Source organism: Varroa destructor, unplaced genomic scaffold (genome assembly GCF_002443255.2).
Source record: "Varroa destructor unplaced genomic scaffold, Vdes_3.0 BEIS01000003.1, whole genome shotgun sequence".
In the NCBI taxonomy this organism is placed as follows: domain Eukaryota; kingdom Metazoa; phylum Arthropoda; class Arachnida; order Mesostigmata; family Varroidae; genus Varroa; species Varroa destructor.
The window spans coordinates 20,999,083-21,019,920 of record NW_019211456.1 but is presented as its reverse complement, the minus strand read 5'-3'; the positions used below and the strand labels follow the sequence as shown (position 1 = coordinate 21,019,920).

General features: G+C 41.1%; 2 long non-coding RNA genes across 2 annotated transcripts in view; one reads left to right on the top strand and one right to left on the bottom strand.

Moving 5' to 3' along the window:
• Positions 1-1,986: 1,986 nt before the first annotated feature.
• Positions 1,987-7,798, top strand: LOC147756664 (uncharacterized). Its single transcript, XR_015323724.1, has 2 exons — positions 1,987-5,785; positions 6,500-7,798. It is a non-coding gene; the product is annotated as an uncharacterized LOC147756664 (long non-coding RNA).
• A 1,870-nt stretch (positions 7,799-9,668) lies between these two features.
• LOC147756663 (uncharacterized) overlaps positions 9,669-20,838 on the bottom strand; it is a 25,963-nt gene continuing 14,793 nt past the window's right edge. The window contains exon 2 of the long non-coding RNA XR_015323723.1: positions 9,669-10,380. This is a non-coding gene — a long non-coding RNA (uncharacterized LOC147756663). The remainder of the gene's footprint in view (positions 10,381-20,838) is intronic.

Sequence of the window (20,838 nt, the reverse complement as noted above, 5' to 3'; positions counted from 1 at the left end):
TTGAGTCTTTTTTGTGCTTTCGTTGGTGGGAGTGATCAGAAGACACGTGTCACAGCACGCCGCACACGGCCAGTCCAAAGAAGCCCATGCCCGAACATGGTTGGCTTAAGGAGCAAGCAGGCCGATAAGGCCAAAAAGCTGCCCTCAGCTTGAGTAGTGACAGTCGATTCAAGAGACTAGTATAGGTTTAGGCCACATAACAGGACCGACGCTCTGGCACGAATAGCTATATAACCTACTTGATAGGGTCGGAATTTACTTACAAAGGAGCGTTTAGAAAGTGTCTAAACAAAATAACATCCATGAACATTTGTGTCCATACGAATGCCATTGAGTAGATGCTTGAATGCGGCGGGTTAACGCGGCATAGACCGCCGTCATACTATTGCCTTCCTAGTTGTGGCCGAGGTCGACCAGTCAAGCTGCATTTGAGCACCGAAAAGGCATACACAGTGCGATAATAAAAACCGATGCGTTCATCCACATTTCGGCTGAAATCAGCAGAGATTGAGGTTTGATGAGTTTTTTGACACCCACCTAATGTGAAACTTACATTTCGAATGTGCAAAAGCCTAGTCAACGAAACAGCGACGTCAAGAAAAATTTGCACTAAGCCAGAGGAGAAATTATGTGACACAAATGCCCATTGGTACTGACTACGTTTTTTTACTCGTTCTTTCTGCACGTTTATTTGTTTTACCTATAAATAAAACCTAAGACTTTTCGCGCTTGGGGGGCACAGGGACGGGTTTTGCTAAGAAATCTTCTCTGCCTTTAGATCATTCTTTTTCAACAAGAAGTCAGTAACGCTTGCAACTTCGAAAGTGGCACTATTAAAAGAATAAGGATTTTCTCTCTGGGAAACTCGAATATATCTGAGCGTTGCAATTAACAGAATTCTATATACGAAAGCCAGGCAAGATCCGGGGTTATGGTTAGTGGCTGGCCTCTACAGGTCCAGTATTTCCTGTTGAAAAAATGGCCCAATTTTACTATTTGGGGCGAACTTTTCAAAAAAGTCGATCTTATTTTTATCAGGAGTCTGTTTGACAGCCTCCTTTACTCTTGACCCTATACGATATCTCTCTTCGATTAACAATGTTAGGCCTTTGCAATGCCATCGAACGTTTTTTCCGTAAAATAAATATATGTTTAGAAATGTGTGTTGTCTATAGCATTAGGAATCTGAGCGTTTCCTTCAACCATCGACAGTAGAAAATGTATTGCTTTGTATCATTATGAAATTTACTTCGTCTCACATCATTCTTAGTATAAATTCGTACACTGCTATATAGGCGGTTAGACAATTAGGATATAAGTATCTGCATTGATAATAAACAAGTAATAAGACGTTTGGTAAAATATACGTCTCTAGATATTATCTTGACCTTTGAACACGTTCACTCAATGCTGCTGACTAAAGGAGGTGTGTCTGGCGAAGCGGAGCGCCTTCCTGTTTCCAAAACGAGTGATGCCAGCAGTAACGATCGACATGCTAACTGCACGGTTTGTCTTCTGCCAAATACGAAAATATAATAGGTGAGAGCACTATGAGATGGAAACCCCTCAAGGAGAACCATTCTGTTAGTGACATTCAAGAAACAGTAAAAGTTGCCGGACAACTTCCTGCTGAATAACTAATTAGTTGGCCCGATTGAAATTGTTCCTTTCGTAATACTGAAAGAGAAGTGAAATTATATAGCAGTGGCCCGAAGGAAATATGTATTCCTTTATTTAAAATTATCTAAACGTATATCCGCTTCGTGGCAACACTATTGTGATAATAAAGCTCCAGTGGACCCTATGAACACTCAGCTGAAACATCAGCTTGTAAACACACGTAAGGGCTCAGTGCGGAGGAACTTGCGTTGGTCCAAAAGGACGCTGTCCGGCTATGAACCTTTTCTATGTCCTAGTGATCCTATTCATACATGAATTAGCGTCATGACCATGTTCGATTGAATCGTTTATAGCGACCAAGCAGCTTATACTCAACTTCGCGTTGGCGTCTAGCGTTTTGTAGATGTATGCTGACAGAGGAATGCTCAAACCAAAATCTATTTCGACCCCGCTGGCGATTTTCTTTAGATATGTCGACAGTACCTGACGCGCAAATTATCTCACATAAAGTAATGTTATGTTCTGTGTAATCGATGTTGTTGAAAACTTTTCCTTGGGCTGCATTGTCGCTTCGAAACAACACAGGAAATATGGTGAGTATTCACCAAAAAACTAGTTTTTATAAATTAATGAAAATTTTCCTTGACCCTGGAAATTTTCGGTCCTTTCAGCAGAAAAGCAAATGTCCATAGATCCGTTTATCTTAAGATTCTATTGATCGGTACTTATATTATTACATTTACTTTTAAAACTGCGCTAGCAGTAACGAGTGGAACCAATTGATCTTAATTCTGCCAAGTTGGGTAAAAAAAAAAACGAAAAAAAAAAACGACCAGGACTCACGATTCGTTATGGAACAGATGTCACTACAAGCACATTACAAACTGAATATCCTCAGAGCTTTAGAAATAATATCATCCTCTCGTAGCTACTTCTATGACATCCGGTAAATCTGTGCTTCGCGATACATATAAAGCCGAATATCGTTTTAATCCTCTGCTCTCGGAATTGTACAATATAAGTGGTGAAAACGGTAATGATTTTACTATGTAATCGTTTGTTTGAATACATCTCTGCGTGCCTGACGATGCATCGCGTTTGTGTTGAAAACTCTATCTGTTACTTTGGCTTGGTGTGATGTCGAAAGCTGCCGGTTTGTGGCCGTCCTAGTAAGCGCGATGTGTTTCCGAGATGTATCTTACCTAGAGGGTACCCGAGTAGGTTTGTTGCAAAGCTAAGTAAGGCGGGTTTAACTTTGTCCGGAATGTGCAGTCGCTAGTTTCTAGCGAACAAGTTGTAAGTTGTAACTTGGCTGTAGGTGTCACTCTCGGTTGAAAACGGTTCAGTGCTCTTTCCAGGTTGCCGACAGACAAGACGAGGTGCGTGTAACTAGGAGCTCTTTGAGTGACTTCTCGTATAAGATCAGTACAACGCAAGAGTACGTAAATTCAGTCACGTAATGTAACGTTTGCCCGGTCATTCGAAATCATTCCGACTGAATACAACGCTGACGTTTCGTCACATTGCTTGTCTGGGTATTCATTTGGGACTTGGTATCCTAAGAAGAAGGGTTGGTAAAGTGGTAAAGATATTGTTACTGTGTTATTACGCGTTTCCGCTCTCTGCCATTCTTCTCCGCAGCACAAAGCAAAATCGACTGAGCTTCTCACTTCTACGTTCATAACGATTGTAACAGATTTGTGGACTATATTGAAATAATGAAATTACGCGCTTGCCTCAGCTAAAACGACTTGGCTTGTCTCTATACCTAAAGCTACACGTATTCTAAATTTTCGGCAACCCCAAAGACGACCCGGGTCGAGTAGTGCCTCGACATATCAATGAGCTCAGTTCTAGTGAACGCAATCATCCGCATTAAATTGCCCCGAGACCACTTTAGGCTACAGATCACGTCTGTCCGTAAATCTATTGCATTTGGCAATTTTGCGCAACTATACAACGCTGCCCGGCTGTACTGCCAACGACACGACGCTTTTCTACGACCATTCGACTTAATCAATCTGCAGCCTTAAATAACGAATCTTAGTAAAAACTTAGTCCATAGCTATTCAGCTAACTAACTGAACATCATTGCCGTTAATGAACGCTCGACATTCATGGCTTCTACCCCGTGCAGTTCGTGCGAGCTACCACCGAAAGGGCATCTTCGATGAGCACTAAAAACTTGGGGGAAAAAGTGAGTGAATATATAAATGTTTTAGGCCGATGTCAGGCTTTGTACCGGTTAATCGCCCCGACTGGATTGTGCTCCATCCGGAACTTGCAGGAGCCAACTTAACCAGATTCAGCGTCAGTTTGGCCACACGCTGAGGCCACGAATGGCATTCCTTGTAGCAGACAGATGTCACTGCGGCCTAGTTGGGCCTATATAGTCGAGCTGGTGACACGATCTATTTAATGGGCATAAAATTTTCCGGTGCACTAATTTAGTTGTATGATCGGTAACTAGTGTGGACGTTCATCGACGCGACGTGGCTCTACTAGGGTGAGTGGAGATCATCACAAGCATAGCGACGCGAATGTGGCCCGAACGTCTGCGAAGCCCAAAGCATTGCTACGCGATGCATTTGTCTGTGGATCGCTTATGCACCAAGCAATCAGGTTAGAAAAGTTCGGGGGTAGTGGTGGGGGTGCGCTGAATGTTCCACAGACAGTTGGCATGATGGAAATTTTTGAGGAAATGCACACGAAGAACTATCCAGGATCATGCAAAGACGGAGTGCAACCAAAAGTATAAAGAAGCCACTTGCCCCGTTCCCGTCTCGTATTTTCTTGTAGCAGCATTTCGGCCTTTCTGAAGCTACTTGCATTTTAGAAAAGTAAATGACTGTTTGTCTAGCGCTGTATCATCCATTTTGTTTGGATTCGTAAATTGTATGAATAAGAATCGGTAGAGGACAGATTTGAGTGCTGCTGGAATTGTAGCTGTTTGCGGCTGGTGAAGGCAAATGAAGGACGCATACATCACCTCGACAGGGATACGTGACGCCGACATATCGCTATCAAATAAGTGAACGCTATTGTTGCACGGAGTTGAGGTGTTTGCTCCGCAGCTAGCTAGACCCCAGTGGCGCTACTGCATAGAATATGGAAACGGAACAAGCGAAACTGCTTGTCCTTCGAAACCGTCGTCTTCGCGCACCACTAAGGAACAAAGTGATTCACAATTTGGTAGTACAGCAGACGACTGATTGTACATTGTTTAAAATGAATACAGTGGTAAAACCATCTCGTACGTAACATAAGTTTTCTCGGAGTTTATATATAATAGAGAGATTATTAACTTCTGCTGTTCAAGATGAACTTCAAGCAAAACAAGTATTATGTCTGCAAAAACACGTAACTGAAAATTAAATCAGTAATTACTATGAGTAGATAGAATCTAGCATATATAAATACTAGTAATATATTAGAAGTGGTAGTGTACAGTATGCTTAAGCTAAAATACGATGATCTTTATTAATATCCTCATATTATTATTATTACATTTAAAATTAATGACGGTTTAATTAGTCATTGTTAATTTAAACATTATGTGAATGCATGCTATTATAATAACTTAAGAAATTTACGCTGAGGTTACTGCTCAATGGCGACGGTCAGAGTAACAAAGTAATGAGAACCACCATGATAATGGCAATGAAAACTCCTCATCCAGTGGTGACATCTCAGACACCTAGCCCCACACACACACACACCCCAGATAGTCGTACAATGTTTAAAAATCGCATCGCATCAATAATATGGCCGTGAAGGCATTTCCGTTCCGGCCTTTTGAGATCCCCATTTGGATACCCTCAAACCTAACCTCGAGCCAAGTTGAGATTTCCAGCTCAACAGCTCCTCCTACAGCCCTCTCTCAGGTTGATCGTTGCCCTCTCTCACGACCACCCCACCCGACGATAAAATGTTGAAGTTACTCTTCAGGAGATAGTTGTTGGCATGGTCCAGTAGAAACACGGGGTGTACCCTTCTCATCAGCACATGGATACTAACGATAGGTGCGATGGTAAAGCAGTGCTGTGCATAGAGGACACCAGGATTCTACTGAGGAGTCGTTCAACAATAGCCGAAAGGGCTGCAACTGGGCCTCCTCGAACAATTGTTTCATGTCTGGAGGTCAGAATGGACTTGGCTGAAGATAGTAAGTTTTTTTTCTCTAAGTTAAATTTTTAGATAAGTGTCACTTAGATGGCTCATCAATCTCTTGTTGTTTTGTTTTTATCACTTCGACATACTACGGCAGGTTATGAATTCTCTTCCCTGCCACGATATTTTGTACATTTGTGACGTAGAACTTTCGAAGAAACTTTGGAAGTTTCGCCTAACAAGAACCAGATTTTTCATCATAGATGATACACTAAGAAAGTAATTTTGTTCGAGTAGTTATTTTTTTACTTAAGCTTAAAAAATGTTTTGTCAGGCGATTTTTAATTGTTCTTTAAGTAATGATGCTTTATCAGTGTTTCAAAGCTCCCGTATCATCAGTGTTTTTGATTTGCCTGACTAGCGAGTAAAATTTTTGTTTGTATCAAAGTACAATATTTCTTAGCATCTGGCCTAAGGGTCGATCTCTTATATTCAAGGTTGGTTCGAGTGCCGTCATGCATTGGCTATCTGCCTATGAGTTACAGATGAGACAGTTTTTTTCCTATTTATATAGTTTGTTTATGCCTGTACTAGCTTATGATTTTTACGTATCGTTTGAGCATTCCTATAGTCCTTGGACTTTATGCTATTGTTCTCTAATGTGAACACTGATGTATGTGCCAAGCGAGCCTTAGATATCGAATGTAGGGAGTAATATTAATTGAATTAAGGCACACAGTGATTAAGTATGGTCTTATACACGTTCCAGATACGCATAAGATGTCATCACTTCTCCCAGACGTTGTCCCATCAAGCGATCTAGCACATGAGCGACTGATTCGACAACGGGAGGCATTACACGCGATTGGAAGACAGCTTCGTGCTGTGGCAGACTCTTTCTCTGTTTCTCGTAAAAGCCTGACCCATCGGAACCTTAAGACTTCGCAAACTTCTCACAATCATATCATAGTTCAATCCGCGACGTATGTGTACTCTCACAGCGTCCTCTGGAGAGAGATTGCAAGGGCAACTTTGACGGTTTCAGGCTTGTTATCTCAACTTTGGGACGTATGGGAAATGTGCTGGTGATAGGCTGGCGAGAAACAGTTACGTCATGTACACAGGATGTGTAAACATGTACATTGTAACAAGGTATATTCGTATATCAATTAGGGTGATCAACCGCTCAGTGTGTGCTACTTGAATGGTTCACATCTGAAGTTCCTCGAAAACGCAAGGCGATAGCTACTGGACATGGAGTACACGATTTAAACTGGTTTGTCCTTTAACAGGACCATTTTGCTAGTCATCGATCGCAATGGAAGCATTTGTTCTGTGCCTTTCTGACAGCATTTCTGGCGTTGTGTGCATTTCTGTTGTGAACTTTGTGTCAAATGTGTAGCTGATTTTACGTTTCAACTGTTTTTTGTGTCATCTGCGATAGAGGAGGGCCAGTCGCAGTAATTCATTCGATTCACCCTCTCCTACACTGCACTTACTACTAGCGGTAAACTGAAAGGCCGTAAGGGCGTAAGGCCGTCCCATTACAAAGCACTACCTTAACGTATGAGCCTTAGTTCGAAATACATTGCGAAATGCGAAAGATTTATACGAGTTGCTTCTTGTGTTTACAAGCTGATTTTTGAGGTTGAATTATTCTGGGCGACTATAATTAGAGTATATATAGGACGTTTAACGAGACGTTCTGGCATGGCAGACGAATCAGGTGCCACACATTTACAAAAGCTTTAGTTTCTTTTTGTCATCGGGGGTATTGTGTTCGTGATTGTCGCATCTATTTCAAAAATGAAAATCTATCTATAAGGCTAATCGTAGATGCGAGATTTCCATTTTAGTATTTATATATCTATTTGTATTTATTTCTCCATACCCAGTCTTTCATTTTCGGTGAATAAATAGCAAAAATGGCACATTTTATTTGGATTGTATGAATTTAACACGCTGCACATATATATATATATATGTTATCAAAAAGGAGTACTTTATATACAGCAATTGTAATATACATGTAAATAATAAAGTTTTACATAATTTCGTACAGATAAAACCGGACGAGTCCTTACTCTATATAGTAGGTAGTCGGTGAACGGGGCTACAGCAGATAGGAACAACGATATCTTTCTGCGTGTTTGCCTGCAACTTGTAGGTTATTTGCCAAACACACTTCGCTTAGTCCTGTTGACCATCTATCCAAAGCAATGCTTAATGGACGTTAACGGATAGGCAAAGCCTTGGCTGGGTAATTAACAAAAAAGCAATTAGTCTCAGGCTGGTCTAACCATAGTATGATCGCGTTCGAAGTACATTAGGTACGATACGGGTTCGTTTGTGAGATTTGTATTTTTTTGCCAGCTGGTCTGGAGAAGCTATACGTAGTGTTTGTATTGTTTGATTGCCCATGTTGGGCATAATACGGCTAATTAATTACTCGGCTGTATTTCGTTTCGGTACGATCTTAGATCCATACATTTTACTGAGAACTATATATACTCGAACCTAGTTAGCTCGCATACCTATGAAGGTATGAGATGTGCCCAACGGGAATAAAATGAGACTTGGGTCAGAGATAACAACAAAAGCCTTGTAGCAACAGCAGCCTGAATATTCTAATCTTTTCTTCGCTGAATCTCAGCACAGTATGTCTAGAACTGGAATATCAATGTTCTCGCAGTTTTAGTATTTGTGTAACAAACTCAGAAAATAAGGTTCCTAGACAGTTCAGTATACGTAAAGCAAACGTGTTGACATTTATACAACATGTTTCAACACGGAAAAGCTATGTACATCGTAATTATTCTACTATAGTGACTGGTAATAATTCACTTTGACCTAGCGTTCTCTCAAACGTGTTTGCTTAATAAATTTATAGACATTTGGTAACTTAGGTAACTACGAATCCAGGTTTAGATAAACCCGATAGTTTAAATACGTGGTGATGATGATGTAACTTTTCAAATGACTCTAGTCTCGTTTAAAATAACAAACAAAGGTTTGGTTCTTTTTTTTTTTTTGAGATCTATCCTGAAGTGTTTGTATTGTACATGTGTTAACTAGAATCACAGTTCCTGGATAGCACTTAGGTATCTTTAGTATTCTATCCCGTACGTAGTATAGGAAGCTATAATACCAGAACTAGCAGCGTTCATCGCGAACCATCCAAATCAAGTAGTATTAAACTTGCTATCAACAAGAACTTACTTGTACATATAGAACTTAGTGTGACTAGCGCTTTTACCAAAGCTCATGGACGAAAATTAATCATAGTTTCTACTGAAACTTGCTTTGCTGAGAAGAGCACGGCTCTATTTATTTATTCAATTTACGCTTGCGTGGAGAGTCGTTGGTTTTACCCTTCCATCTAGATCGAATGCTGTTCTCACACGCCAACAAATGGCCGCTTTTCTCGACCTAAGAGATCGCCTGATCAGCGAGGTCATCGCTAGCAGCGAAATAGCACACGAAAGTAGTCTACAAAGCAAAGATAGGGACAGCGGAAACAGCACCGGTACCAGAAGGAAATCAGGTATATTAGCAGATAAGCGAGCCTTGAGGGGAGAAAGAGGCAAAGTGCCCTGATTGGGTTACCTTACAACGGAAGGCCCGAGATCTGGATCATGTCTTGAAGAGCGCAAAGCTGTTTGATGGCCCAGCGGGAACGCTGCATCAGCCTTATCTCAACATCTTCAGGAGTTCGCTGCGAAATCTTCAAGAAGTCTCCTATTAAAACAAACTTAGAAAGAAGAGATGACTCATTTAAGATGCATTTGTAATCGCCATTCCAAACCAACCTGAAAGTATGGCAACCGTGAAGATGATGCTACCATTGTGTGACTGTGCGTGTTTATTGAGACTTTGTACGCATTCAGCTCGTGTTTTATCTAAGTATTATTTTAAAGCGATCTCTTCTCCTATGATATATAGTGGCATTAAGAAGCAGCAATAGGAAGCAGCGGTAAGAACTACGTTTTCCCGAGAGGTACTTACCCAGATAAATTTACGTACGGCAAACATTATGTTTCACTCTCGTCGTCCATCCTGTATAACATTTCGGTTTGGCCAAAACAATCCCAAGAATACCAACTCGTGCGGTGATCTGAGTTAGGGACTTAATCTATAAATGAGTTAAAAAAATATCGATCATAGACACATATCTGAGGGACCACGTGTGTATGATTTTTGAATTTTCTAATTCGGCCCCTTGAGTCAACACGGTGCTTACCAATATGTATAAAATAGTGTGAATCTGTTCAGTTTCGTAGTGGCTAATGTTTCGTTTTCTCTCAATCTTGTCGATGATTAGGATCGTCTTATCTCCTGTCTATCTCGGACACAACATGCCTTCCCGTGGGTGGGAACTTCGAAGCGTGTGGGTGGAGTCCCAAGGGAAAACCCCGTTGAGTACTGTTCATATGACTGGGCGTTTGCTGGCTGTTGATGCTTATATGGGAATCAAGTCCCTATTGGCAAGACAGCGGGCATCAGGGGGCGAAAACGAAACCCAGAAAAGCTCAGAAGAAGATGCAAAGACACATTCGCTCGATAGATGATTAGCCTCTTCAGTGACGAATTCGGAGATATCATATCTAACTGAGCCTGGGAGTTTAGTTCGACCCGCGGTCGTCGCCGCGCCTGAAAGCGGTGAGGGGGAATCCAAGGAGTAGTTAGTGGTTAATGCTAAAGAACATAAAAGCATTAGGAATTGCTCTTTGGAAAGATATTTTCGTGTTGTCTGAACAAACGGGCATCACTTTCATCATATCGCAGTCTTCTATCTATTGCACACTTAGTAAACTCTAATTGATTACGGTATACTTTTGTTTGTACTAACCAAAATGCAAGTTTAGGCCTGTTAAAAAGAAAATGCGACGCTATCCTTCATGTCATGCTTATATCATATGGTCAAATAGCATGAGACAGTATTTCTTCTCGTCGCGCCGACTTTGTGCTCGTTGCGATTACGAAATAATTTTTTTTCTTTATCAAAGTACATTTTTCCTCAAATCGTTACGTTTCTATTTGAATTTATCTTCTTTTCTAACCGATTTTCTATTTTCATGTCGTTGCAGTTGCCTGTTTTCTAGAATTGTATTATCTCCAAACGTTGTCAACTTACAAGAAACACGATAAGCCAATCAAATATCGATATTTCGGCTCTATTAGCTAACTTATTCGATAGATTTCACCAAAGCATATAAAGGAAAAATGTCCATTGTAACTTCAGTTTATCACAATCCCATTAAAGACTATTTTAGTCTCCGTTTGCCGTATCGCCTCCCGTCACTTCCCCTCTACCGATACCCCACTATAACTGATGCTCTCGCGATTAAACACTTCCAGTATACGATGATACTAGCTTGGAATCTAAGCTATGCTGTTGCCTGAAGTGTAGGCCACACTTTGTAATCATTCTATATGTCCTCCTGATCTTTTTTCCTCTACATTGTTTGTATCGCGCCTTTCATACTTGACCCCCCGCCCCATCTATCTGCCTAGTGTCACTCTACCACTAATATTCAAGCCCCTTCCTGTCGCCCCGAACTATTTAACATTTTCTCACGTGCTTCTCCTGCGCTGGCATCTCTGTAGGGTTTACCGCCGTTTCTTTCTTCCTCTCTCCTCCGCCCCTTCTTGCAAACATAACCGCTACCACTGTTGCATCCCACGCATTTATATTCCACTACCGTCCTATCTGCATGTGTGCGCACATATGGGCGCGCCCGAATCTAGCAGATTGCCTGTAGTGACTCCTCTGAGATCTCGTTTTCTTGCCTTCTCATTCTCTCTCTGCTTTTCTCTCGTTAGGTTTTCCTCTGACATTGCGGGGCAGCTGAAAACAGCACCCCGCTGACCTCCCCCTCTTGCCATTACTATGGGTAAATCAAAATGTACGCAAGAGCCGCGCTAAGCGGAATCGTCGATGAGCTAAGCATCTTTTCTAGATGATTTGGCCTTCCTTCTATTTTGACTAGAATAGATCGTGTACCAGCACACGCATGAAAAGTATGTGGTATGCCCGCTGCAAAAGTGCACAGTTGTTAACTCTAGGCCAACGGGATGGGAGTGTTGGTGTTGCTTGTATTAGGTATTTGTGTGCATGATGTGTATTAAGGGAACGAGTCAACAACAGTTGCGGTTGTTGTTGTTATTCAAATAGATAGCAAAGGGAAGAACACATCCCTTCGTCGCGGAAGGGAGAGAGAGAGAGAGAGAGAGTGCAAAACCCCCATAATGAGTTTCGTATGAGGAGGATGAAGAAGATGCGGTAATTCGCAATCCTACGAAGAGAGAGAAGACTTGGACCTTTCTAAATATTCGGCTTGTTTCTTCCCACAAGAATCTACGTGAGTGGATAGGCCACATCATAAAGCTGATTGCTTCACTTGTGTCGCACTGCGGTGTTCGCCTACATTGCTGGTTAGAAAAGTCGAGGCTATGAAATTGCTGCTGGCATGAGATTGCTGTGACTGGGGTACGTTCTCTTCAGTTTTGTTCTAAACAGCCGCCACTCCTCTCAGGGTCATACAAAAGCGCTATGCACTCTAAGGGAAAACAGTATCGGCATAGATCAGGGATCTCCGTTGAATTCTCAGGACTTTCGAGCCCTTGATTAGATACTACATGAATACGGAAGAAATACATCCGACGCCTGTTTAGCTATAATATACCGATTTGTGTGATAAACCTAATATTTTTTAAATATTACGCTACTGTATCTTTACATTTGACATGACTTGACTAGATTTAATCTGACTATAAGTTGACAAGCAAACAAAGGCAGGCTCGACCGAGTGAAGTACATACAATTACGTACATTAATCCGTTCTATGCGTATTGGGAACAATGTGAAAATTATGTACGAATAGCCGACGTGAAAAGTTATACAGATTGTTATTGTGCGAATGTATTTAATCACCTCTTTTAAATTTATCATTTTTTTTTTTTATAAAATTTAAATTTCGTTTTAATTGAGAGATTATGATTAAATATAGGATGATTATGGCGTAGGAGAATTTACCGCTCTCAAGCTAAGCCCGAGATTGCTAGAGCAGGCAGAGCACTCCTGCCGTTGCAATAACATATTGACACGAATAACTCGCCAGGTTTATCGTTAATTAACGTCACTCTAAGCATCGTAACGTTTGCTGATAGGTAAAAATCACTGACTTTGGATGGAAGCTTATTCAAATGACAGCAGCCATTACGAAAACCAGATACTCCACAGTCAGAGCCACCATCCCACGTCAAGACAAAGCCCAACTGATTATAGGACATTACAATGGAAGAGTTGGCTTTTGTCATTGATCTGATTACTCACATTCTACCATATACAGCTAGCTACAGATTTAGCGTTTTCTAGTATGATTGTTACCAAAAGGTAGTAAGTAGGGGTTGATGATTGTAGCGCAAAGCTTTCCTGACCAGTTTCCGTTTCGATAAACTTGTGCCGTAACGCTAGCTAACATGATGCATCGGCGATCTTCTTCAAAATAATCTACGATATATTCTGCTGTCTCTATGGTTAGTTTCGCAATGTACGTCTGACATATTTATAAGAGTAAAAAAACAGTCTATATACATACTCTTCAGGAACCCATTTTGAATAACATATTCAGAGAGTCACCTATAGCTGTATGTACTAAGACATTCTTACGTAACACAGACTTCTTTCCAATACATGGATAGTAATATCAACTTTACTTCGTGTGCGATTCTACCTAAACGCTATAGGGAGAGAGTCCACATTAATGGTGCATCGTTATCTTATCTAAAAGTTAATTTCACCGTCACCAGCGACTATGGTCGGCATCTCTGGTCCTGAGCGCAAAACGTCTTTCAAAAACAAATATACATAACTCAGCATCAACGGTGTTGATCCGTGCGTCCATAAAGAAAACGCTACTCGATGCATCCACAAAGCAAGAAACGGGCTAACAACTACGGCAAAGAGCCTCTAAGGACAATAGTACGGATCTAGAGTAGAAGCAGTCAGCTAGTCCTTTAGCTACAGATGTATTTGTCGGGTGTAGATATTTAGGAGAATCCTATCCCGCTTCTCCTAGCTTCTTGGATTAGGTATGTAATGGTTTTATGGGGGTTTAGTGGGAACGATGGACCGCCTCCGAGAGCGATCGGATTTAAGGGTTAAAATTACGCTACAGATAAAGGGAACTGCGAAGACGAGGCGATAAAGATCCAGCGCCCCGTTTCTTCGGCGAGTTTCTTTTTACATCCTCGTGAGAACTAGCGTTCAAGGCACTGGCTTTTGAATGGCTACGCTAAGTCAGACGATGTTTTACTACTACTATGCTAAAAAAACGATAGCATGACCGTCATGACAATAGAAGTCCATCGCAATATCAGACTTGTCTGTCCTTGCTCGGAGAGGTGTTTATTTAATTATTAAAATGTACGTGAATCCGAAACGGTAAACTTTCGTTCAAGTATTTGCTATAAGGGTGGGTTACTTTTTTTGGGGCATTTGCAAAGGGGTTTGTCGACCTATCGGGGCTCAACAAAGGGAATGATAACAGCTTTCGCATAAAAAAAATTGCAACAAAATAAAAAATAACTATGCAGTTTCTCGCTTGGTCTACTGACTTTATTTTGAGGCTACACGGCCATCACTGAAATACATTGTATGTTTTTGGTAAACGCACTGTATAGTATTTCAGTGGGGGCACCTAGAGAGCATACAATTCGTGTCGCAATGAATACTTATTTATGTAAAAGTGCTCGATGAACATTTACATGATTATTCCGGGTTCACGCTCACTATATTGCAGACGGTGTTACACTAGCTTTTACGTGACATCCTTTAGTTTATCTTAAAATGTTTTGGCTTTTACGACAGTGTTTCAAACATAGAGCACTTTTTAAGGGGAAATGTACGTTTTGAGAAACTACAGACTCCTGGGCGTAAAAGTTCTTCAACTGCTTGCTTACTAATCCCGGAAGTCGCGGAAAGAGTTCTGCCTTGGTACGGGAGTTAACAAATAAGAAAGCAGCCATTGCAAATAGAAAAAAATTTCCGATTCAGACAGTCCAGAAAACAATCCCCAGCTGATTTTGGGTGAAAATCATTGGAGCTTTCGGAAATTTAAGGAAGCCTATATCACGTTTTAACACTGGCAACTGAAGTCACTGCCAATCACTCCATTCCTCTAGATGATGCCGAAATTGTATTGGAATCATTTTCGATATAAATGTGTACCTACCGATTGTTTTTACGTAGGCCATTTTTATGGACTTTTTTTTTGCTGAGAGTTCATGTTGAATCGGTGCGACCACTAGAAGGATATCTACCATTTTCTAAAGAGAAGCTGAAACTATTTTCTTCAAGGTCTCTCGGTTCCGAGCGTAATACAAACGATCTACTTCTGCCATGCCTGCTGACGACTTAACATAAAGTTCTTCGCAATGCGTACGACTAACGCTTGTGAGCCGTGGTCATGCCATTGATAGGGTACACGGAGGCGGCTTCAGATGTTAAATATGTAAAAACGCTCTCATAGTACCTCTGGTGCCCCCGAGACTTCGATGTTTTCGTTATGGGATCACGCCAGACTGTATTCAGCCGCATTGTCCGAAAATGGCGACATGGTTTGTGGTATAAAAACGGACGACTCATATTGTGGGTACCTCGTAGAAAAACAAAAACGTTTTTTCGTAAGTCACCACACCTCTTGAAGAGTGATATGTACATTATCGCCCAGTTGCACTATATATAGTTCGATCCTGTAGGAAGGATCGTTTTGCCATTATGAGTACTAAAAATTCAGCTTGAGCTTTATGCTTCCCGCTGTAAGTCGTTATACGCCCTCGTCGATGCTGATCTCTTTAAACGTAAGTTTGATAATCCTACGAGAACGACACCAACAGGTGATTGATTATGGGTGGTCTAAATTTCCTGGCAGAAATCTGTAGTGACTTCGAAAATGTAGATACTACTTTTCAGTAGATTTAGTACTTCGGGGTAAAGTGGTTTCGTTGACAATAACAACAAGCAATCGTTAGAATTAACATTGGCTTGAATTTCGAAAAGCGAAGGCTTTTTCGTCAATACAATTTAGCGGTCGATACCCGATCCAGCCGAAATAGTCTATGTCCATGTGCGACGTTTCTGAAGTCGATCGTCACAGTCTTTGCTGTTTCTCGTTCTCTGTTTATCGCTAGCGTCGATATCATTATCAGGCAAGCGGGAGACGCCCCTTCCGGTACAGTCACCCAACTGGAACCAAGACTACTAAGCGGGACTAGCCAGCGCGCGTCCTTCACCAAAGCCGCTACCGTACGGTCGTAATTTACGAATTCGTTGATCTGACTATTCAACTCAGTTGTATGTTTCACTGGCCACTTAACAGAGCACCATTTCTACGAACCACTTCAAAAAGTGCCACTTCCATTAGCAGGTTTAACCGGGTTTTTTGACTCAAATTTGGGCCGCTAATGAATTCTACCGAAGGTTTAAAATATTGGTACGAGCCAAAAGTCGGCTTATCGAACGTATGCAGACGGAATACCAAAATACTACATGTATCCTGTTATCAATTGATTGTTTAGTCTGCACAGTATCACTATGAATAGTACTACTAATGTTAGTGCTGACATACGAAGTCCAATACCTGCACTGTTACCTTTTTTCTGTGAATGAGCCTTGCGTGGTTCTCCAAGAAAGGTTGATGCTAATAGGACGGCTAAAAATTCGTTGATCTGTCTGTTTCATAGCTGAGCAAATTGGCGGAGCGTGATTTGTCAAAAAGCAATAGATAACAATTTCGACGAGTTAGAAATATTCGAAGACTTGCCAGTACATCAGGTCGTCAATTGTATATAGATCGGTCGTGCGCGGTTCGGTACAAGAAAAATAGGTACGGATCGCGGGTAACAACGAGCGAAGGAGGGCACGTCCTAATGGTACAACCATATGCTAAATAGTTAACACTTGCCAGAAGTCGGCTTCCCCCAGGCGCTCAATTCTGCCATGCGATGCTTAACGTGCTATTGTAGTTAGCTAGTACTATTGCGGTGTGCTTCTCATAATCAATGAAGTCTTATTGAAAAGATTTAGTTTTCTCTTCGTAAGCATAAAAACAGGATACGCTTTTTCGCTATACGGTCCTTATATTTAATTTTAACTTTACATTGCACTCCCTATAGTAGAATCCAGTGCGCGAGTAAAATGTTCATTTTAAAAAACATTACACCATGTCGACGCATATACATAGTTAAGTTCTTACTGAACATTTGTGCTTATTCGAAATTCTTATCCTTCTATAAAACACCACCATTTGCTCGAGAGAACATCGTTATAAAAAGTAAATACTAAGTGCATCAGTAACATTTTTCTGCTCCTATCTAACATATCGGCACACATAAAAACATACACATTTGCCTCTAGACACGAACCGAAATATGACAGCAACAAACGCTGATCGACGCTAGTATCCAATCATATGCCAGAAATGACATTCTGGTTTGAAATTAATTCTTTCTATATGCCTGCCTGCCCCTTCCTGTCTCTTTGCGTGTCCATACGCCTCTGTTCTCACTAGGAACTTGACGTTTACCGGCGAGAATGGATGGGCGAGCAGATGTTCCGAGGAAGATTCGTTACCGCCTCCTGAGTGCAGAGCCTATATTAACACATACAACACTGATCCAATTGCTTCAGAAGTGTACAAATAGATAGTGCGCTTGTTATCGTCGTCCCCACCTTTGTCTCAGTTGTTGTTGTGGATAGTGATCTGTCATTTTGATAGCGACCCACGACGATTCTTTAGGCAAACCAATAACCACCTCTAATGTCGATACGGTGATACTGGTTGGTATACAGTCAAATGAAGTGAACGGGGGCACGGGGTGAGTGGGGAGGCTCAGAACATCCTCAGCTGCTGCTCGTGTCGGGACTGAGTTTCCGCTCCGGATCATTTTATTGTTGTCGACTTTTCGATGCTCCGCCTGATTTTTGGGTTTTCAAGTTTAGGAGTTTGCCGATACGGAACGAGAGTGCGTCTAATAGGCATTTAGAGCTTGACGTAATAATTTTGAGGGTAGAACTGAAGGGCGATGGGGGTGGTCGAATTTTCGATTTCGGATAGTGTTGAAATCACATTGAGATATTCTGTCTCGGCGGACTAGAGGAATTAATACTAGAGGCTAATCGTTAATGCATACAGCGCAAAGAACCAACATGAATAAAATACAACACTTATTTAGATATATTACATAGTTTTATAATATTGAATCTCTTGTGGATTATTATTTATGTTCTTAATCTGTAGTACATCTCGGTGGATAACTAGAACATTTTAGCAACAGTTAGTCTATTCTCGATACGAAACTCTTATGGATAGTTACAAGACTCTATGGATTTTTATGGCCCTTAAGAACAGCTAATAAACAATAATAGTAATCATTTTGTGTTTTTTTTTTATTCAACCACAGAAACTACTAGAATGCATGGAGCACCTATTTCCACGCACAGCCTTCTTATTTCCCAACAGAAGGAATCAGGTCATGCCTATTTTAAAGATCAACGCTTGTACGTTTCTGTTCTTGCAACCTCACGGTGCACAAAAGCCAGCTTTGTTTACGAAGGCTCTGTGTGCCTCTCAGTGTTTGCCGTTCATCGGAGCAACATCACTTCGCCCGGGGCGGAGCGTGACATTTTGACTCCTCTCCTAAAATAAAAAGCTCAGAAAAGGTTAGTAAGGACCAAGGGAATATGGCTTGAGCATTCGTACAGAGGATGCCAGCCATGGGTTCCACTTTTTAATGAGCGCACAAATACTATAATAGGGCAGGAGCCGTTGCTTACGAAACGAGAACACCAACGAGTTTTCTGCAGATTTTTGTCCCAAAATGTCCTCTTCGCTAAGTGGAACAATTTGGGCTTCCTGTGAACCTGTAGATGCTGCCTTATTTATACTTGTACGTGTTTATACTGCTACGTGTTTCATTGGGACGCTATGAGAACATATAGGTTAGATTCAGAAACAGCGTGCGAGCAAGAAAAAATCCAACACTTCTGTTAAAATCATTCGTGCACAACAAGCGTATGCAATGCCACCATTGTTATTATTATTCGTGGCAGTTGAACGATGGCGAAATGGGTGGCGTAGTCCTGTTAAAATATGAGAGACCGCTCGATCCCACAAAGTGCAAAAATAATTTTTCTTTTTTTGTTGCACAGCGCGCCATCCCCTGCGTCGACAGTCGATTAGGACACCCGCCCCTTCCTTTAGTAGAAACAGGTACAGAATATCAGCGGTGATAAACTTCATACCGATGTTTTTAGAAAAAAAATTTAACAACTTAATGGTAATGTATCTATTTAAGGCACATGTGAGATGCGTGTGAGTGTGCCTAGGGCCAACAATTGTACACGAAGTCAGACAGGGTTCAGGGCGCTCAACTCAAAGTATCTAATATGAGCTAAACAATAGTAAATATTGACGCGAGTATTCACATTTGGATGCACGGTTAACTTTCTAACTATTATTTTGTGACACTGAACTTGGATGGCTTCGGAAGTGCATTTCCAAAACAGATCACGCGAATATTATAGAATCCAAATGGTAAAGAATAGGTGCGTGGTAACTTCGCAGGAACGACGGAAGTGTAAACGGACGAATAGCTCGTATAGAAAATCGTATAGATGTGACAATATGTTAAGCCCTGTGATAAGTCTCGATAATATACGATAACGAAGAAGGCCACTGCTGATAATGATGTCTGCCATCGTAGGGAAGCTGGAGAAGGCTTCTACTTCGATATTAGGTTCGAATGGGGAGATACATGTGGTCGTAAAATATTCCGAGTAAAGATTGGCTGCGAGGGGCGTGATGGCTTTGAGATCTTAGCAGTATCATAAAATATATTTTTCACCGTTAGCTGCTGAGCACTTAGCTTCTGCGTGCATGCAAATGGGCTAGAACATCTAAACTTGGGCACTGACCCTATCTGGACAACAATTCATCTAACCGCTACCAAGAAGAATAGGAATTATAACATATCTGCATTCGGAAATGCGCTTTTGAATACGTGCAAACAAATTAAGCTGAGCGGTATCCATGAAAATTGTTGTACGTTATTCCGTTTAAAGGCATAGTTATTTTAACGAAGCTGACTTAAATAGGTTTGCAGTGTTTTTTCGACTTGAACGTTTCGTACTTATTCTCTCTATGTCTTAGACAAAGATTAACTGTGATTTAGAACCTTGAAAAATAGTATGCGATAAACTATAATAGCAGTAGCAACCGTTCTCGCCTTCCTGTTGGCATGTCATTAAGGTGCCCTTCCATTCTCTAATTTTAACGCCAATTTTCGAAAGAGGCCCTATTTCATTAAGGCCTCTAAAGAAGTCGCCCAATCCAAATCAAACAGACCACTCGATGAGCTCTTCTATAGCCGTGAAGGCAACGCCGTTTCCTTTGAAATATCTTCCAGCTCTTTTCAATGGAAACACTCCATTGCATTTTTGCTTTATTTGTTTAGATATGCGACAGGTTAAACGTCCTTAACAATTCTCGAATCTGCCGAAGTGATCCCCAGGGGTCAATTTGTACATACTCAGATAATACGAAGATTTCCTTTGCGACTAATGAGCTGATTTAGCGAACAAATTTAAGTAGCACATTGCTATTCGTCTAGAGCTCCTTTTCTCATGTTAAATTGTAGAGGGGCGTTTGGGGACTGGGTCTGCACGAAGACCCTCTAAAAGGCAGCTTTGAATCAAGTCGTTCAAGTGTTCAGGGAGGATAATGACCGCAGACGAATATCGTTGATCCATAGCGATAATCTAACGATCAAGTTAAAGTTGAATAGAGATGGGATTAAACGACACTTGCTGCATTTTGCTTGATTTTCACGAGACATAAAAGTAAGCTGATTGAATAGATCGGAAGCAGGCGTGATTTGTAACACGTATATCACCAAAGCACAACACCGAGAGTACGCTTGGACTTCGGCAAAATTATTTAATGACAATCATTGGGTACAACTAATCGATGGTAGAGTCTTAATCGGGAATCGGGATTTTGGCCATGTACTATACATATATATAAATATGCAATACACGTAGTGGGC